The 16,285-nt window shown below is 46.8% G+C and overlaps 1 protein-coding gene and 1 pseudogene across 1 annotated transcript in view; both read right to left on the bottom strand.

The window, feature by feature from the left end:
* LOC119951818 (zinc finger protein 239-like) overlaps positions 1-16,285 on the bottom strand; it is a 295,099-nt gene that overhangs the window by 22,276 nt on the left and 256,538 nt on the right. The gene's annotated exons all lie outside the window — the stretch shown is intronic.
* The window catches only part of LOC119951769, a 111,660-nt pseudogene that overhangs the window by 10,884 nt on the left and 84,491 nt on the right, over positions 1-16,285 (bottom strand).

The following is a 16,285-nucleotide window of genomic DNA, read 5'->3' as shown; positions in this document are numbered from 1 at the left end:
AATAGGAATGACTATCGGTACAGGCATAATGCTGGTATGGGCAACGGTTATGTGCTGCCTACAGCCTAAGTGGAGAAAACCTTAGACTGTCCTCCAGCAAATCCCACTAGTCGCCCTCGGGGAGCGGTGTTATGGGCCAGTGTTTAGAGAACCCCAAAGTGTATCATGGAGTTCACTTGACCCACAACTTTTAACAGAGTGTGGTTATGGGGAACACTTTACAGGTGTGGTGCAACAGAGAACTAAGAATATTTTAAAACAAAAACAATGTTTATTCTATGAATCCCATTAACATTTTTAAACACAGACAATAAACATCTTAGCAACCATCAACTAAAATACTCCCCCCAAAGAATACAGTACTCTATAAGTAATCCTTAATCTTTCCTTACAACACCCAGAAGACAAAAGGCGCTTTTTAAAACAGAGATCAGATTTAAATTCACTGCTGAGAGCAGTTATCACTTTGAAATCCTCAAATGATCTGGAGACAGTCTTTAAATTGCAGAGAGAAATCCTTATCCAGCTGTTTGCTTTTCCCGCGGCTATCCAGCTCTCAAAGCAAAACTAAAATACACTAGCTGCCTGCTCAAAAACAAAAGTGTAAGACAGACAGCCCAGCTCCACCCACACTCTGACATCACTGCAGCTATCTGACAAACACCCATTTCATAAAGGTACACCTACTACAGCTATTCGATAAACACCCATTTTTTACTCGCACATGACATATGTAAAGGTCTCCATTTTCTCATCAAGACTTCATTTTTACAGTAATAACACTCCAGTATGCACTCAGATTCCTCTTCTGTGTAAGCTTTCTGATACATCCGTTTTATTTCTATATCTTTCTGTTGTAACTCCGCCAATTTTCCTGAACTAAAAATATCCGTCTCATCCTCCACTTTACTTGTTCTTTTCCAACAATCTGATCAAAAACGTGTCTGATAATTTAACTTCAACTTCATCTTCACTCTGATTTCTCCTCTTGTCTTAACCTGTGACTTTATAACCTTGTTACTACATAATCTGGAAAAATCCCAGGATATTCTTCCTTCAACACTTCAGTTGTCTGATTTTCCACTGGCTTATCAACCACAGTAGACGTCACTCCCACATGTGATCCAGCTATATCATTACCCAAGATAAACTGTATTCCTGGACAAAATAGTTTTTCTATTACTCCTACTACCACTTCACTACTCTTCGCTGGACTTTCCAACCTTACCTTATATAATGGAACACTACTCTTCTCACCCTGAATTCCACATATTACCATCTTTACTGGCAATATTTTTCCTAAACTACATAATTCCTCATCCCTTACCATTAAAGATTGACTAGCCCTCGTAACTCTTAAAATTGTGACTTCTTTACCTGCTCCTTCTCATACATATGAGTAAACTTCACCCACACAAGTAAATTCTTTAAAGAGATCTGGCACCTTCTTATCAATCACCTCTTGATCAGGCTGTACAATCTTTTGTACCTCCTTCACTTCACTTGGGCTTTCTTTCACCACTTTAACAAACCCCACTGTCTTCTCCTGTTTTACCACATCAGCCTTCCCAGTGCTTTTCTTCAACCACCAGCACTGTGACTTTACATGGCCTAGTTTATTACAGTGAAAACATTTGAAACTTTTCATTTCTCTTCCACCCTCCTGGATTTCTTTTTTAATCTGAGGTGCACTCTCCTTATTATCTCCTATCAGATCTCCTTTACCTTTACCACTTGAGTATTTCTCTTTTCCCCAGTTTCTATCCCTCACCGGCTGAAACTGATGTCGGAAACCAAGCTTTGACTTATGAACTGATCCATAATCCATTATGGTTGTTGGAGGTCCCTGGTTATAGATGTTTCAACAAGATTAGGGAGGATGGTAAAAGAGGTGGGGGGTGGCACTGTTAATTAGAGATAGTATAACAGCTGCAGAAAGGCAGTTCGAGGGGGATCTGCCTACTGAGGTAATATGGGTTGAAGTTAGAAATAGGAAAGGAGCAGTCACCTTGTTGGGAGTTTTCTATAGGCCCCCCAATAACAGCAGAGATGTGGAGGAACAGATTGGGAAACAGATTTTGGAAAGGTGCAGAAGTCACAGGGTAGTAGTCATGGGCGACTTCAACTTCCCAAACATTGAGTGGAAACTCTTTAGATCAAATAGTTTGGATGGGGTAGTGTTTGTGCAGTGTGTCCAGGAAGCTTTTCTAACACAGTATGTAGATTGTCCGACCAGAGGGGAAGCCATATTGGATTTAGTACTTGGTAATGAACCAGGGCAGGTGATAGATTTGTTAGTGGGGGAGCATTTTGGAGGTAGTGACCACAATTCTGTGACTTTCACTTTAGTAATGGAGAGGGATAGGTGCGAGCAACAGGGCAAGGTTTATAATTGGGGGAAGGGTAAATACAATGCTGTCAGACAAGAATTGAAGTGCAGAAGTTGGGAACATAGGCTGTCAGGGAAGGACACAAGTGAAATGTGGAACTTGTTCAAGGAACAGGTACTGCGTGTCTTTGATATGTATGTCCCTGTCAGGCAGCGAAGAGATGGTCGAGTGAGGGAACCATGGTTGACAAGAGAGGTTGAATGTCTTGTTAAGAGGAAGAAGGAGACTTATGTAAGGCTGAAGAAACAAGGTTCAGACAGGACGCTGGAGGGATACAAGATAGCCAGGAGGGAACTGAAGAAAGGGATTAGGAGAGCTAAGAGAGGGCATGAAAAATCTTTGGCGGGTAGGATCAAGGAAAACCCCAAGGCCTTTTACACATATGTGAGAAATATGAGAATGACTAGAGCGAGGGTAGGTCCGATTAAGGACAGTAGCGGGAGATTGTGTATTGAGTCTGAAGAGATAGGAGAGGTCTTGAACAAGTATTTTTCTTCAGTATTTACAAACGAGAGGGGCCATATTGTTGGAGAGGACAGCGTGAAGCAGACTGATAAGCTTGAGGAGATACTTGTCAGGAAGGAAGATGTGTTGCGCGTTTTGAAAAACTTGAGGATAGACAAGTCCCCCGGGCCTGACGGGATATATCCAAGGATTCTATGGGAAGCAAGAAATGAAATTGCAGAGCCGTTGGCAATGATATTTTCGTCCTCGCTGTCAACAGGGGTGGTACCAGAGGATTGGAGAGTGGCGAATGTCGCGCCCCTGTTCAAAAAAGGGAATAGGGATAACCCTGGGAATTACAGGCCAGTTAGTCTTACTTCGGTGGTAGGCAAAGTAATGGAAAGGGTACTGAGGGATAGGATTTCTGAGCATCTGGAAAGGCATTGCTTGATTAGGGATAGTCAGCACGGATTTGTGAGGGGTAGGTCTTGCCTTACAAGTCTTATTGAATTCTTTGAGGAGGTGACCAAGCATGTGGATGAAGGTAAAGCAGTGGATGTAGTGTACATGGATTTTAGTAAGGCATTTGATAAGGTTCCCCATGGTAGGCTTATGCAGAAAGTAAGGAGGCATGGGATAGTGGGAAATTTGGCCAGTTGGATAACAAACTGGCTAACCGATAGAAGACAGAGAGTTGTGGTGTATGGCAAATATTCAGCCTGGAGCCCAGTTATCAGTGGCGTACCGCAGGGATCAGTTCTGGGTCCTCTGCTGTTTGTGATTTTCATTAACGACTTGGATGAGGGAGTTGAAGGGTGGGTCAGTAAATTTGCAGATGATACGAAGATTGGTGGAGTTGTGGATAGTGAGGAGGGCTGTTGTCGGCTTCAAAGAGACATAGATAGAATGCAGAGCTGGCTGAGAAGTGGCAGATGGAGTTTAACCCTGACAAGTGTGAGGTTGTCCATTTTGGAAGGACAAATCTGAATGCGGAATACAGGGTTAATGGTAGGGTTCTTGGCAATGTGGAGGAGCAGAGAGATCTTGGGGTCTATGTTCATAGTTCTTTGAAAGTTGCCACTCAAGTGGATAGAGCTGTGAAGAAGGCCTATGGTGTGCTAGCGTTCATTAGCAGAGGGATTGAATTTAAGAGCCGTGAGGTGATGATGCAGCTGTACAAAACCTTGGTCAGGCCACATTTGGAGTACTGTGTGCAGTTCTGGTCACCTCATTTTAGGGAAGGATGTGGAAGCTTTGGAAAAGGTGCAAAGGAGATTTACCAGGATGTTGCCTGGAATGGAGAGTAGGTCATACGAGGAAAGGTTGAGGGTGCTAGGCCTTTTCTCATTAGAACGGAGAAGGATGAGGGGCGACTTGATAGAGGTTTATAAGATGATCAGGGGAATAGATAGAGTAGACAGTCAGAGACTTTTTCCCCGGGTGGAACACACCATTACAAGGGGACATAAATTTAAGATAAATGGTGGAAGATATAGAGGGGATGTCAGAGGTAGGTTCTTTACCCAGAGAGTAGTGGGGGCATGGAATGCACTGCCTGTGGTAGTAGTTGAGTCGGAAAATTTATGGACCTTCAAGCGGCTATTGGATAGGTACTTGGATTAGGGTAGAATAAGGGAGTGCAGGTTAACTTCTTAAGGGCAGCACGGTAGCATTGTGGATAGCACAATTGCTTCACAGCTCCAGGGTCCCAAGTTCGATTTCGACTTGGGTCACTGTCTGTGTGGAGTCTGCACATCCTCCCCGTGACTGCGTGGGTTTCCTCCGGGTGCTCCGGTTTCCTCCCACAGTCCAAAGATGTGCAGGTTGGGTGGATTGGCCATGAAAAATTGTCCAAAATTCTATGATTAACCTAGGACAAAAGTTCGGCGCAACATCGTGGGCCGAAGGGCCTGTTCTGTGCTGTATTTCTCTATATCTATTCTCTATAATCATCTGCCATTTCTGCTGCTAACCTCACAGTTTTAACCCTCTGCTCTTCCACATGAGTTCTCACTACATCAGGAATTGAATTTTTAAACTTCTCCAAAAGTCTAATTTCTCTGAGAGCTTCATACGTTTGGTCTATTTTCAAAGATTTTAGCCACCTATTAAAGTTACTCTGTTTGATCCTTTCAAACTCCATGTGTGTTTGACCAGGTTCTTTCCTTAAATTTCTAAACCTTTGTCTGTCGGCTTCAGGCACTAGTTCATATGCACCGGAGATGGATTTTTTCACCTCCTCATACCTCCCAGATACCGCCTCCGGTAGTGATGCAAACACTTCACTAGCTCTACCTACCAGACTAGCCCTACCTATCAGCTTTGTTTGAATCAGTAATGCCCACATGATCGGTAGCCATTGAATTTGTACAGCCACCTTCTCACATGAAATGAAAAAGGCTTCTACCTCCTTCTCATCAAACCGTGGCAATGCTTGGACGTATTTAAATAGATTCCCACCAAGCCTTCAACTATGACGCTCTTTCTCTTTATCCTCATCACTATCCTCCAACTACATTTCCCTTTACAACCGCTAAATTTAACTGACTGTCATATTTCATGGCCTTTTTCTAAGTTCAAACTCTCTCTCTTTTTCCCTTTCCTCTCTCTCTTTGTTTTTCCATGATCTGTATCTCCCTTTCCCTTTCTTTTTCTCTCATTGCATATTCAAGCTGCTTTAATTCTTTTTCATGTTCAAGTTGCTTGATTTGAAACTGACTTTTTGCCATTTCTAATGAGTCAGACTGTATCTCAGGCAATTTAAGTACCTTTTCTTTTTGTATTCTGTCAGGTAATGTTAACTGCAATGTTTTTGGGAAATCTAAAAGCCTATTTTTAGTCTCTGTTCGTAAGGTACTGCGTGTGACCGTCTCCATCTCCAAAAATTTCAGAACCTCTGAAAGAGCCATTGTGCACAACACACTCCTACTTAAACTGGTATACCACACCTGAAAAGCAACCACAATATGCTCACCCCTCACTGCCTTTAAGTTCACAAAGTCAACCCAATAGATAGATTTTTATCCCCCTCGAGCTCCCAATTTCTTATGGGCCAGTGTTTAGAGAACCCCAAAGTGTATCATGGAGTTCACCTGACCCACAACTTTTAATAGAGTGTGGTTATGGGGAGTACAAGGGCCCACTTTACAGGTGTGGTGCAACAGAGAACTAAGAGTATTTTTAAACAAAAACAATGTTTATTCTATGAATCCCATTAACATTTTTAAACACACACAATAAACATCTTAGCACCCATCAACTAAAATACTCCCCCGAAAGAATACTGTACTCTATAAGTAACCCTTAGTCTTTCCTTACAACATCCATAAGACAAAAGACCCTTTTTAACACAGAGATCAGATTTAAATTCACTACTGAGAGCAGTTATCACTTTGAAATCCTCAAATGATCTGGAGACAGTCTTTAGATTGCAGAGATAGAGCCTTATACAGATGTTTGCTTTTCCTGCGGCTATCCGGCTCTCAAAAGGAAACTAAAATATACTGTAGCTGCCTGCTCAAAAACAAAAGTGTAAGACAGACAGCCCAGTTCCACCCACACTCTGACATCACTGCAGCTATCTGACAAACACCCATTTCATAAAGGTACACCTACTACAGCTATTCAATAAACACCTATTTCTTAAACGTATTCGCATATGACAGCGGGAAGGGAAAAGGTTAATGGCTGTTACTCACAGCGGGTGGTTGAGGACACTTTCCGTGATCTGGAGGCCAGGCCACCTGAAGGATCCAGCACCGTGTCCTCAATTATGATCGAGGAAGGAGAGCTTCCATGAGGATAGGCAACGATATCCACAAGGTATAGTTTATTACACAAGCGGGGTGCACCACGACAGATATCGGTTCATGGCAATCTTGGATCTATTTTTGATCCGGGGGGCCTGTTGTGGGAAAATATCGGGGCCCATGTTTTTCTATATATATATTTATTCACATGTCCATTCACATCTCCGTTTAATCACGGGATAAATATACAAACGCACAAAGGCAAGTCATACGTCACTAGAAAATAGGGACAGGTTAATTCAGACATCCAGGCAGGCAGTAATCAACACAGGCCATCTACACCCACAATGCCAAAAGTCTGAAAAACCCATTTGAATTAGCAAAACAATCGGGGAAACTGCACTGAGACAGACAGACTGCTCAGAAATCCAGAAAGTTGGTTATCTTCGGATGAACATGGAGGGGAGGCCGTTAACACCACATCACAGTTAGAACAACCCTTTGAAATGCTAAATGGGGGCCAGGAATCGGCCGGAGATGCAATTATCAGGTTTGTTTCAAATAATTTCAGTACTTAATGTGATTATACGGACCATCCAGTATTCAATAAAACAAAAAATCTATGTTTTAAAAAAAAATAAATTTAGTGTACCCAATTTAAATTTTCCAATTAAAGGACAATTTAGCATGGCCAATCCACCTAGCCTGCACATCTTTGGGTTGTGGGGGCGAAACCCACGCAGACACGGAGAGAATGTGCAAACTCCACACGGACAGTGACCCAGAGCCGGGATCGAACCTGGGACCTCGGCGTCGTGAGGCAACAGGGCTAACCCACTGCGCCATGGTGCTGCCAAAACAAATCAATGTTAATATTAAGTTTTACATTTATCCAACTATCTGTACTCTGTAAAAACAATTAACATATCAATACGACATCGGACAGTACAACTGGTCATTGCAATGTACAATGGGGGAGAGACACGGACTCGTTGGGACCTGCAGCATTCAGGCCCGAGCCTCTGTATGTCCACATACATGTGAAACAAAGACTTTTCCTTAAAGTTCACCACAGTCTCCAGGACTCAACTTTAATTCCCTCCAACACCAACTGTCAGAATGAACAAAATGCCGTCCTGGATGTAACTGAAGCAGAAACAGTAACAGCAGAATCCACCCCATTATCACTTGTGAAGTTGTTCGTGACTGAGTAACTGCCAGGAAACACAGAATTCCTTCCCACACACAGAGCAGGTGAACGGCCTCTTCCAAGAGTGAACTCGCTGGTGTCTCTGCAGGTTGGGATGAGTAATCTGAATCCTTTCCCACACTGAGAGCAGGTGAACGGCCTTTCACCAGTGTGAACTCGCTGGTGTCTCTGCAGGTGGGATGAGCAACTGAATCCTTTCTCACACTGAGAGCAGGTGAACGGCCTCTCCCTAGTGTGAACTCGCTGGTGTGTCTGCAGGCTGGATGAGTAACTGAATCCTTTCCCACACTGAGAGCAGGTGAACGGCATCTCCCCAGTGTGAGCCCTCTGATGTTTCTTCAGGGTGGATAATTGAAAAAATCCCTTCCCACACTGAGAGCAGCTGAACGGACGCGGTTTCCCAGTGTGAACTTGTTGATGTCTCTGCAGGCTGGATAACTGAGTGAATCCCTTCCCACACTGAGAGCAGGTGAACGGCCTTTCCCCAGTGTGAACTCGTTGATGTCTCTGCCGGGTGGATAACCGAGTGAATCCCATCCCACACGGAGAGCAGGTGAACGGCCTTTCCCCAGTGTGAACTCGCTGGTGTGTCTGCAGGTGGGATAATTGACTGAATCCCTTCCCACACTGAGAGCAGGTGAACGGTTTCTCCCCAGTATGAACTCGCTGGTGTGTCCGCAGGTTGGATAAATGACTGAATCCCTTCCCACACTGAGAGCAGGTGAACGGCCTTTCCCCAGTGTGAACTCGCTGGTGCGTCTGCAGGTGGGATAACCGAGTGAATCCCTTCCCACACTGAGAGCAGGTGAACGGCCTTTCCCCAGTGTGAACTCGCTGGTGTGTCTGCAGGTGGGATAATTGACTGAATCCCTTCCCACACTGAGAGCAGGTGAACGGTTTCTCCCCAGTATGAACTCGCTGGTGTGTCCGCAGGTTGGAGGAATCACCGAATCCCTTCCCACACTGAGAGCAGGTGAACGGTTTCTCCCCAGTGTGAACTCGCTGGTGTGTCTTCAGGCCGGATAACTGAATGAATCCCTTCCCACAATCCCCACATTTCCACGGTTTCTCCATGTTTTGGTTCTCCTTGTGTCTCTCCAGGTTGGACAATCGAAACCTTACCGACACACAGAACACGTGTACAGTCCCTCCCCGCTGTGAATGGTGTGATGTTTTTTTCAGACATGTGTAACTGGTTGAAGCTCTTTCCACAGTCAGTGCTCTGGAACACTCTCACCTGTTCTGTGTCCCAAGGAATCAAGTGATTCTGTCAGATCAAGACGTGACATTTGAGATTTCTGTCTGTAATTCCTCCTCTTCTAATATCCTGGAAAAACAATTGACAAAAGTCATCACTGTCAGTACAGGACAGGAATTCAAAACAGACAATTCTGCTTCCGATGGAACATTCTTCCCTCTCTCTTCCCAAAAGCTGTAAATCTCCATCCCACACACTCTCCCTCCATTCTCACTCTGCTGTATCTAATATTCACCCTCCCAATTCTCCTGAAGGTGCTGATTCAGGCTGATTGACAGATCCCTGCTCACTGCTTCCTGTCCTGGACACAGTGACCATAACAAATAGGAGCTGCAGTCAGCCATTTGGCCCATTAAACTTGCTGAACCCTTTGCTGAGCTCAATTGCCGATCTCAACACTATTTTCCCACACTATCTCCCATTCCCTTGATATCTTTGTGGTGAATGTAACTCCGTAATTCACACTGTGCTGTATATACATGAGACCATGCATTGTAAGCGCAGTTGCGTTGCCCGACCACTAGGGGGAGTAGCGCTGGGAATGCTTAGGAGTTTGTACAGGGCTCCACCCTTGGCTCCGCCCATGACTACCTCCCCCTGGACTGCTGTATAAATACCAATGCTCAGAGCCAGTCATTCAGTTCATCGAGAGTTCAACGCGGAACAGGCTGGCTCTGTTATAAGTAATTAAAACCACTGTTCATATCTTAAAGCACATGTCTAGTGAATTGATGGTTCCATCAATTTAATCGACTTAAGAAACAGTCAGGATCAATCATGGAATCAGCCCTCAAGCCTGAGCGACTGGAACTCGACCCACAGGATGCAGAGGCAAAATAATTTTTTTCTCATTGGCTGCGGTGTTTTAAAGCCTACCTGGCGGAAGCAAGCACAGCCGAAACAACAGAGGAGCAGAAACTGAGCCTACTGCACGCGAGGGTGAGCCACAGAATCTCTACTCAATTAAACTGCGCCGGTTCGTATACTGAAGCCCTAGCGCTACTCGACAAAATGTATGTAAGGCCTGTAAATGAGGTCTACGCGCGACACGTGTTTACTACTCACCGCCAGCGGCCTACGGAACCGCTCGCAGAATTCCTGAGAGAGCTTAAAACTTTATCTAGTGACTGTAATTACCAGGCGGTTACTGCGGCAGAACATAGAGAACTTGCTGTACGCGATACCTTTGTTGCAGGCCTTAGGTCAAATTACGTGCGCCAACGACTGCTGGAAAAGGGGGCCCTAAATCTTGAAGCGACTGTTGAACTTGCTACCACTATGGAGGTCTCCTTCCGCAGCCTCACCTCGTTCCCCGCGGACCCCGTGACCCTGTCATGGGCCCCCGACCAGCGACTCCCCCAGGCCTGCGCCACGCGGCCACCCAGCCACAATGCTGCTCCAGCCTGCCACTTTTGCGGCCAGGATCAGCACTCGCGTCAGCACTGCCCAGCCCGCAACGCGACCTGCAGCAGCTGCGGGTGAAAAGGACACCATGCCAGAGTGTTTCTAGCGATGAAAGCCCCAGCCTCTAACCCTCCCACGGCTCAAAGCACTCGTTCCCTGAATTCACAGGCCCACAGGCCCCGAAATGCTGCAGCCTGTATGCCGACTCCGCCCCCGCCCGACATGTGCGACTCATGAGGGCAGCCATCTTGGCAATCCTCCTCCATGCGGCCGGCCATGTGCGACTCATGGGGGCGGCCATCTTGGCAATCCTCCTCCATGCGGCTGGCCATGTGCGACTCATGGGGGCGGCCATCTTGGGATCCATCCCCTCAAACTCTGAAACTCACCTCGACGACTACGAACTCAGAGGGCAGTCATCACGGGGCCACTCCAGCACAGCTGATCGAGCCGCCGACGACCCGCAACTCAGCGCAGTCACCCTGGACCATTCGCGCCCGAAGCATCTGCGAAACTCGATGGCGACGGTCCAAATTAACGGGTACAGCACACCGTGCCTTTTCGACTCCGGGAGCACTGAGAGCTTCATACACCCAGATCTGGTAAGACGCTGTTCGCTCCCCGTTTTCCCCGCGCAGCAAACTATCTCCCTCGCTTCGGGCTCCCACTCTGTCCAGATCCAAGGGCACACCGCCGCGACGTTCACAATCCAAGGCGCTAGCTATGCCAAATTCCAGCTCTACGTCCTGCCCGAACTCTGCGCCCTACTCTTATTAGGCCTTGATTTCCAGTGTAATCTCAAGAGTCTCACCCTCAGTTTCGGCGGACCCCTGGCCCCACTCACTATCTGCAGCCTAGCCACGTTGCGAATCTCCCCCCTCCTCTCTTTGCCAACCTCACCCCGGACTGTAAACCCGTAGCCACTCGCAGCAGGCAGTACAGCCTGGAGGATAGGGTGTTCATCCGATCGGAGGTCCGAAGGCTTCTCAGTGAGGGGATCATAGAGGCCAGCAACAGCCCCTGGAGAGCTCAGGTGGTGGTCGTCAAGACCGGAGAAAAATTCCATATGGTTGTCGACTATAGTCAGACCATAAATAGATTTACGCTCCTTGACGCGTATCCCCTCCCCAGGATTGCAGACATGGTAAACCAGATCGCCCAACGACCTCTGCCACCCGGGGGTCACCCGGCTCGCCCACTCCATCAAAGCCTGAAATCTGCCTTTCTCCACTGAGGAGGTAAAAGCCGTCACCAGAGACTGCCCGATCTGTGCAAACCGCACTTCTATAGACCAGACAGGGCCCACCTGGTCAAGGCTTCTAGGTCCTTTGAACGCCTCGCGGTCGATTTCAAAGGGCCACTCCCCTCAACTAACAGGAACGTTTACTTCTTAAACGCCATAGATGAGTTCTCCCGCTTCCCATTTGCTATCCCGTGCCCCAATATGACCTCCCACACAGTCATTAGGGCCCTGCATAGTATCTTCACCCTATTTGGTTTCCCCAGCTACGTGCACAGCGACCGGGGTTCGTCCTTCATGAGCGACGAACTGCGTCAGTACCTGGTCGACAAGGGCATCGCCTCGAGCAGGACTACCAGCTACAACCACAGGGGGAACGGGCAGGTGGAGAGGGAGAATGCGACGGTCTGGAAGACCGTCCTACTGACCCTCCGGTCCAGGAATCTCCAAGTCTCCCATTGGCAGGAAGTCCTCCCAGATGCGCTCCACTCTATCAGGTCCCTCTTATGCACAGCGACCAATCAGACCCCTCACGAGCGGCTCTTTAGTTTTTCCAGGGGCACTACCACGGGGTTCTCTCTCACGGCATGGCTGAAGAAACCGGGCCCTGTACTCCTCAGGAAGCACGTCAGGGCGCACAAAACCGACCCCCTTGTAGAGAAGGTGCGCCTGCTTCACTCCAACCCCCAGTACACCTTTGTCAAGTTCCCTGACGGTGTCAGGACACCGTATCCCTCCGGGACCTTGCACCCGCCGGATCCAGCATCCCCTCTATCACTACAGATGCACCCCTCACCCTAGACCCCACCCAGCCGCCCCCTCGCGCTCCCGAGCCCACTAGTTCGCTCCACCTGTACCGCGCACCCGCACCAGCTAACCCCCAGCGCCCCCAGTCCAACCAGACGTGTATGCAGCTTGGACGAGATCTTCCCTGGAGTCCGCCATCGTACCCCAACCCACAACACCCGTCCAGCCACCGCAGGAGGCTGCAACCCCGGTGCTCCGCAGATCGCAGCGGACAGTTCGACCACCGGACAGACTCAATTTATGAACCACCACCCCCGCTGGACTTGATTATTTTGTAGGGGGTGAATGTGGTGAATGTAACTCCGTAATTCACACTGTATTGTATATACATGAGACCATGCATTTGTAAGTGCAGTTGCGTTGCCCGACCACTAGGGGGAGTAGCGCTGGGAATGTTTAGGAGTTTGTACAGGGCTCCACCCCCTGGACTGCTGTATAAATACCAATGCTCAGAGCCAGTCATTCAGTTCATCGAGAGTTCAACGCGGAACAGGCTGGATCTGTTGTAAGTAGATTAAAACCACTGTTCGTATCTTAAAGCACGTGTCTGGTGAATTGATGGTTCCATCAATCTTCACTATCTCAAAACCTATCAATCGCGAAATGGAAAATACTTGCTGACAGACGTCTGGAGTAGAGAATTCCAAAGCTTCACCGCATCCTCGAATGAAGAATTCACTCCTCATCTTCACTTTCACTTAATTTTCCGACCTGTTCCCCATGACACTCAACTCCCTCATCAATCGGAAATCTGTCTAACTTCACGGCGCCGAGGTTTGATTCCGGCTCCGGCTCATGAATCTGCACATTCACCTCGTGTCTCCGTGGGTGCCATATCCACAACCCAAAGATGTGCTGCGTAGGTGGATCGGCCAAACTAAATTGACGTTTAATTGGATAAAAAATGAATTGGGTACTTTTAAGTTCAAAAATGTTTTGGTCAGGGTGGGCAAGAGTCAAAATCCAATCCAGTGACTATCCACATGTGCTTTGTGTAAGGTAGTGGTCAATGCCCACCCCTCCACTTTTCATCCCAGTCCAGGAGGTGGAGACTGGGCTCCGGACGGGTAATGGCGGCCGCAGCTCCCAATATCCCCCATGCTGGAGAATTCGCTCCATCTGCCATGTGGGCAGATGGACCGGAACTGCACATGTCCAAAGGGAAAAAAAAGACTGGGTACTTCAAATTAAAAAAAGAAATTTGTCTAACTCATCCTTGAATATATTCAATGACCTCCAGACTCCACTGGCCCCTGAGGAAGAGAAATCACGAGATTAACAACCCTCTGAGGTAACAGATTACTGAAAATATATGACGTAGTTATAGTTCAATATTACAATATGAGAAATAAAAATTATATGTACTGTACAGAACCATAAATAATATATCTAAACTGTACCATATAACAACTCTCGACCTATCTCTGGCCGATATTAATTTATTGACCCTTAAATGTTCACTGATGCTCACTGAATCAAAAGGAGGGACTGTGGTAACATAGCCGGCCTAGTTTTAAGCTCCATTAAAATTGGATAAACGAAATTAAAGAAATTGACACTTTAAATTAAACTAGTCAGCACCAGCAAATGGCCTGCTGGGAATTCGAACTTGGTCAAGTTCGAATATACAGACTCCGACATGTCTGGAACTGCCCTACCAACTCACCATCAACAGATCATTGCACTCTATTCATTGCACAAGCCCATTGTCAGTGTCCCAGATCGAGCCAGGCTCTTGTGCACCCAGAACAACAGGTTATGTGCCAGCAGACACCACAGAGGTGGACACCTGGGGGCGGGGCCCAGTGTCCTGTCAAGCAGACATCAAGAAACCCATTGGCTGTTGTGACCCTCTCCCGAGAGCTCATTGGCCAGAAGCCAGAGTAGTTTCTGGAAAAGGCGAGGAGGAAGGAGGATGAAAATAGATGTCCAAAGCACACCAGCAGCGAAAACCTGATGTGGGAGATGACCCTGACCAACCCCAGACTGACCAGAGAAGGAAGGAGGGAGGAAGCTGCCATTGAGACTAACTTAGTGATGATGGACCAGAGAGGCTGGAGGATTGGATCTACAGTTCAATCCAGCCACCTTTGGGGGTAGTATAGCCGAATCCTGGATATTTCTTGTATACAAACTTGGGTTAATTTACGGATTAACTTTGTTCAATAAAGATTGTATTTTGTCCATTTTTCTCCTGGCTATTAAAAGACACCTGGGTAGAACTTTGATTAAAATACTGGTTGACATATCTGAGGTTTTCCAGATACAATAGGATGCCCTATTGTTATTGCTCTTCCTCTCTTTCCCCTCTCCTGTACAGACAGGCTGCTTGTGGTGCCAGAAACTTGCCTCTGTTCATACTCCCCGGAGGAACCAGCCTTATCAGCCTCCAAAATGGAATACCGATTAGCGAGCGGGACCCCAGGAGACTCCTGAAATACCCGCCTCTTTCTCTTGGACTGCCTGGCGGTCACCCATTCCCTTCCTTCCTCAAGTTCCTTCAGCTGCGGTGTGACCACCTCTCTGAACATGCCTCACGATGCTCTCAGACTCGTGGATGCTCCACAGCCGCCGTTCAAGCTCTGATACCCGAGCTTCCAAGAGCTGCAGCTGGACACACTTCCTGCACACAATGCTGGTCCCGGGAACTGGAAATGCACCTGGATTCCCACATGGAGCAAGAGGACCAAACCATGGCTTTGTGCTCTCCTGCCATGAGTAAACCCTTTAAATTTAAAAATTTAAAAGAATACTATATATTTAAACAATAAATCAACAAAGTCCCTCCCCTCATTATGTGGAGACAGTGGCGTAGTGGTATTGTCGCTGTTTTAGTAATCCAGAGAGCCAGGGTGGTGCTCTAGGGACCTGGGTTCGAAACCCACCAGGACAGATGGTGGAATTTGAATTAAATAAAAATCTTTAGTTAAAAGTCCAATGTGGACCATGAAGCCATTGTCAATTGTTGTAAAAACCCATCTGGTTCACTCATGTCCTTTAGGGAAGGAAATCTGTCATTCTTACCTGGTCTGGGCGATCATGTTCAGGGATGGGCAATAAATGCTGGCCAAGCCAGCGACGCCCACATCCATGAAAAAATAAAGTAAATACAAACAATGACTTACAATTTAATATAGGATGAAAAATACCCACCAGGACTGGTGAATTTCCAGCTTCAGTAGGGGATATGAATCCTTTCCCACATTCCCCGGATTTCCATTGTTTCTCCTTGCAGGTGTCTTTCTGCCTCTCAACATTCAATTCATTTGTTGAAGCCTTGTCCACACACAACTCGTGTTTGGTCTTTCCCTGCACCAATTCTTTATGTTTTCTTCAAGCTATATAACTGATTAAAGCTCTTTCCCCATTCTGTGCACTGGAACACGATTACTCAGATGTGTGTGTATCTTCCAGTCAAATTGATTCATAACATTTTCTGCAGCAGACAGAATAGACAAATGGTTATCCAACGATGAAAGGCTAATGAATAGAGCAGATCTGCAGCTGATGTTTGGTGTGAGGTTTCTGTCTGCAAATCCTCTCCTTCTGATATCCTGTAAAAGGAGTTTTAAAAATGTATCACTGTCAGTACAGGATAGAAATTCAGAACAGACAATTGTAGTTTCTCTGAAACATTCTTTCCTCTCTCATTCCCCAAAAGGTGTAAATTTCCATCCCACACACTCTCCCTCCATTCTCACTCTGCTGTATCTAATATTCACCCTCCCAATTCTCCTGAAGGTGCTGATTCAGGCTGATTGACAGATGCCTGTTCACTGCCGA

This window comes from Scyliorhinus canicula, chromosome 17 (assembly GCF_902713615.1).
Source record: "Scyliorhinus canicula chromosome 17, sScyCan1.1, whole genome shotgun sequence".
In the NCBI taxonomy this organism is placed as follows: domain Eukaryota; kingdom Metazoa; phylum Chordata; class Chondrichthyes; order Carcharhiniformes; family Scyliorhinidae; genus Scyliorhinus; species Scyliorhinus canicula.
Note: the sequence above shows the minus strand (reverse complement) of the source record. Positions and strands in the feature narration are given on the sequence as shown.